The sequence below is a fragment of the Lucilia cuprina genome, chromosome 3 (assembly GCF_022045245.1).
Source record: "Lucilia cuprina isolate Lc7/37 chromosome 3, ASM2204524v1, whole genome shotgun sequence".
NCBI classification, from domain to species: Eukaryota; Metazoa; Arthropoda; class Insecta; order Diptera; family Calliphoridae; genus Lucilia; species Lucilia cuprina.
The window spans coordinates 2,824,327-2,829,679 of NC_060951.1; positions in this window are offsets into that span (position 1 = coordinate 2,824,327).

Here is a 5,353-nt window from a genome sequence, read left to right on the forward strand (position 1 = left end):
AGAACAGAACTAGAACAGAACTAGAACAGAACTAGAACAGAACTAGAACAGAACTAGAACAGAACTAGAACAGAACTAGAACAGAACTAGAACAGAATTTGAACAGAAATATAAAAGAATTAGAACAGAAATAGAACTGATCTAGATCAGAACTAAAACTGAACTAGAACCAATAATTCTGTAAAAATTTGTGCAACCAATTGTTGCTGTTTTAATTTTATTACATTTTTTATACAAATTTATTATTTTTTTTAAATAGCTAAAAAAAACTTGTAACATTTTTTTACATGAAACATAAATCACAGTTTTTGTTGGTCATTTATTATGCTATAAATTATTTATTTTGTTTCTTTTCTCAAAAACATATTATTGAAACAAAATATTTACAACAGTAAATTTTTGTGACAAGTCTAGACCTTTAACTATTGGAATTTGCATAATTTCTAATAAAGAAAATGTTATTTGGTTTAACCTCAAACTAGTGACTAATAAAAAGCATGAAACTTGCTTATATTTATTTTGTTTTTCTTCCAGATTTCATGTTAAGAAGAAATATTTTGTCTTGTTTAAGGCTAAAGAAGAAAACACTAAAGACGTCTGTGTAATAAAAAGAGCTTAAAATATCAAGTTTCTTACTCAACATATAAATATAAAGAAGATTTTCTAAGAAAACTAAGTAATAGTAGTTTTGGAAATGGTAGATAAGAAAAACATAAAGTCAAAATACATAAAATACAGCTTAATGTTACAGAAAACAGTAAAAAGTTGCATAAAATTTAAGCTGGACAATGGGAAATTAAAGCATTTTTAAATAATGGACAAGGGGGCGTATGATTATTATTAATTATGACTAATTTCGGAAAATTATTAATATTTTGACAGGGGAAAGAGCTAGAAAGGTCAAACTAGAAGGAATCTGTTGCTAAGAATAGATAGCTTACTTCTTCATTATACGAAGAACTTATAATTTAAAAGAACTTAAGTTATTTTTATTTAAAGTTCAAATTAAGTTTTATACAATTTCTTTTGTAAAAAATATGGTTTATTTCATGTACCAATAAAAATTTAATTAAAATACATGTTCCACTATAATATTTGGTGTATCGTTTTGTGTATTTGTCATTAAAATAACCAACATGCATAAAAATACTACAAAAGTATTCGGCTACATATGCATGTATATGTAGAAAAAAACATGGAAACAATAGTGAGAAATATCCAGTTAATATTTATTATATGACCGTAACAGAAAAATTCCAAACCATATGTAAGAACTAAAAGTTGTACCTGTGAATAAATTTGTTAACATGCATATATGTATGAGTGCCGAAAATATATGCATTACAATGGAAATAATATACCCGTGTAAATTTAATAAAACTTGGGAAACAAAATAATCACAATGTCACATTATTTCGATAGTGTTGCAATGATATTCATGGGGGAACAAAATGTAAACAAAATATACAGGATCCTTGATAGTGAACAGACACCTTAAGCTATATAAATAACAATTTTAACAGTTTTATTTAAAATGAAAAGTAATGAAAATCCATATTTCTCTTTTTTTTCAAATTAAACTTTTTTGACCAAATAGCTTAAAAATACACTAAATTTAATATTAAAACACTATTGACGAGACTATAGACTATACATACTATAAAATAGTATATTGAACAGAACTAGAACAAAACTAGAACAGAACTACAACAAAACCAGAATACAACTAAAACACAACTGGAACACAACTAGAACACAACTAGAACACAACCAGAATACAACTAGAACACAAATAGAACAGAATTAGAACTAGAACAGAACTAGAACAGAACTAAAACAGAACTAGAACAGAAATAGAGCACAACTAGAGCAGAACTAGAACAGAACTAGAACAGAACTAGAACAGAACTAGAACAGAACTAGAACTAGAACTAGAACAGAACTAGAACAGAACTAGAACAGAACTAGTACAGAACTAGAACAGAACTAGAACAGAACTAGAACTAGAACAGAACTAGAACAGAACTAGAACTAGAACAGAACTAGAGCAGAACTAGAACAGAACTAGAACAGAACTAGAACAGAACTAGAACAGAACTAGAACAGAACTAGAACAGAACTAGAACAGAACTAGAACAGAACTAGAACAGAACTAGAACAGAACTAGAACAGAACTAGAACAGAACTAGAACAGAACTAGAACAGAACGAGAACAGAACTAGAACAGAACTAGAACAGAACTAGAACAGAACTAGAACAGAACTAGAACAGAACTAGAACTAGAACAGAACTAGAACAGAACTAGAACTGAACTAGAACCAAAAGAGAACTAGAACACAACTAGAACAGAACTAGAACAGAACTAGAACAGAAGTAGAACAGAACCAGAAGAGAACTAGAACAGAACTTATACAAAACTTGAACAGAACTAAAATAGAACTAGAAGAGAACAAGGACAGAACTAGAATACAACTAGAACAGAACTAGGACAGAACTAGAACAGAACTAAAACAGAACTAGAGCAGAACTAGAACAAAACTAAAACCGAACTAGAAGAGAACTATCAATTTATTTATTAAATATAATAATTTAATAGTTTTTCTTAATTTTCAAAACTTATTTTCCAAAACAGAAATTTAATATCAATTCAAATATATTTACTATCCTTAGTAGTACGTGTAACAGCATCATCCATCAACATTTCCTGTTCCCGTTTTTTTTTTCTTCACCTCAAACATGTCCCATTACTTTTACTTTCACTTCATAACAACTTATTGACATCATAATGATTTATGAGAAAGTTTGCAAGAAAATACATTAAAACATTTATCAAAAATATGTTGTTCTTTTTAGAAAATGATTTTTTCTTTCATAATATAAAAAACTTAAATTTATTTAGGTGATTATGAGTTTTTTTCCATTACATACTCTTGAAATTCGAATAAAATTGATTAAGATTTTGCAATAAATTATTTTATAAGTATGAAAGGGTTTGATTAGAAAAAAAAAAAACTACAAAAATTTTATTTTTATATTACACCTAAAAGTATGCTTAAATGTATATACATTTTGTTTCCTAGAGCGTATGATTAATAATAATTTTGGCTTAGTTTACATTCTCTTTAATATCTTAGCTAATTTAAAAGCAATTTTCAAAATTTCAAGCTTATAGAAAAGAAAACACCTGTCCGCATCCTTTTCTAAATATAAATTCAATATTAAGCTTATTACTAAAATATTTTCTATATAGCAAAAATATACATAACAAATTTTTTTAATTTAAATTGTAAAAAAATAATCTTAAGCATTCTTTGCTATAAAATATCTCAAAAAAAGTTTATAGAAATTTTACTAACTTTTAAAAAAAATTTCTTAAATCCTTTTTTGTGTAGCCTTCTTGTAAATTTTTTTATTATTTCCTTAATCTTTTATTCAGAGATAAACTTTTTGTAATAATGAAATTTCTTTAACAAAAAAACATTTTGTCAACAGTACACAGCCTGGCTTTTGGCTTCAATAATTAATATTATTATTATTTGCATAATAACAATTTTAATTCAACTATAATAAGGAAAATTAAGATAATTGTTTAAAGGAAATGCCAGCAGATTGTGGTAAATTAAAAGCAATATAGTTTTTTTTCAAAAATTTGGGTTAATTTGGAATGTAGTAATAATAATATGTTTAAAAGGATATTAAAAAAGTTGAAAAAATATTTAAATTTGCTTTAATAGCCAAAATGTAGGAAACAAAAATTACATAAGATCGTTCGGAAACAATTAATATTATGAAGATGACACAGATTTTTTTTTTTTTTTATAAAAGTTAAATAACTCAATATCGCCTAAAATTATACTGTAGTTAAATTTACTTAAAATAGTTTCGTATGAGTAATATTAGTTTTGTTCTAATTCTGCTCTAGTTCTGTCCTATTTCTGTTCTAGTTATGATCTAGTTCTGTTCTAGTTCTGTTCTAGTTCTGTTCTAGTTCTGTTCTAGTTCTGTTCTAGTTCTGTTCTAGTTCTGTTCTAGTTCTGTTCTAGTTCTGTTCTAGTTCTGTTCTAGTTCTGTTCTAGTTCTGTTCTAGTTCTGTTCTAGTTCTGTTCTAGTTCTGTTCTAGTTCTGTTCTAGTTCTGTTCTAGTTCTGTTCTAGTTCTGTTCTAGTTATGTTCTAGTTCTGTTTCCAGATCTTTTTTAGTTTTGTTTTAGTTCTGTTCTAAGTAGTTTAATTTGTTTAATTTCTTCACTGCATTTATGTTTCAATTGAAATCTTTTTAAAAATTTATTTGCCTGCATATTATCCAAATGATATTTGTACGCAATTGAATTATTTTCAACTCACCATTTTTGCACTTGATTAATTTCCCTCCTACTTAATGGTATACAACACTTTTCACAAATACTTGCATACACATTCTCACTTAAGCGCACTACCAAACAAACATACAATATCATCGTCATCATCAACAATTCAAACTCATCAATTTCCAATGTGCGGTGGAGAAGAAGCAACGCCCACAATACTGTACAACTGCCAGTAGTAGAGAGCAAAAAAATGATCACAAATTGGTCAAAATGTCACGTAAAGACACGTATACAAGTGCACACAGTATGAAAAATGAACATGTAGAAGAAAAAAAAAAGAACAAAATAGCGACTAAAACCAAAGAGAAATAAACAGACAAATGTCACAGTGAAGAAACACACTGAATGAAATGGTAGAAAAAGAATGTCAGCATACAACAGAAGTCCCAGTTAAAACGTGGCTTAACGATAATTTAAAATTAACCTGCCGAAACTATAGTAAAAGTGGGTTTCCTGTCTTTAAATGGTTTGTTAAATGTATCTTGCATTTGCGGTTGTATTTGTATTAATGATGCAAAATAAAATCATGTCGCCAAAACGAAAAAGAAAAGTAATGGCTTTGCATTGTTGTCTGTTGCCTGCCAAATTTATTGTGGTCCAGTGTACAACTTGTTATTGTTGCTGTTTCGTTATTACAGTTGTTTTTTGTTTCTGTTTATTGGTAAGATAAATGTCCAGGTTTAAGTGATGTATGTATGTATATGAAGAGTATGTACTAGAGACGGATAGAAAAATAAATGATTAAGCGCCAGTCTTAAAAAGATGGCATATAAAAGAAAGTATTTAAGCTTACTTAACACTTTTGAAAGTTTTTTATTAAACACTTTGAAAACTAAATATAGTTTAGTGCTAGTTAAGTTACAGGTCAGTTCTGTTCTATTTCTATTCTAGTTCTGTTCTGTTCTAGTTCTGTTCTAGTTCTATTCTAGTTCTGTTCTAGTTCTGTTCTAGTTCTGTTCTAGTTCTGTTCTAGTTCTGTTCTAGTTCT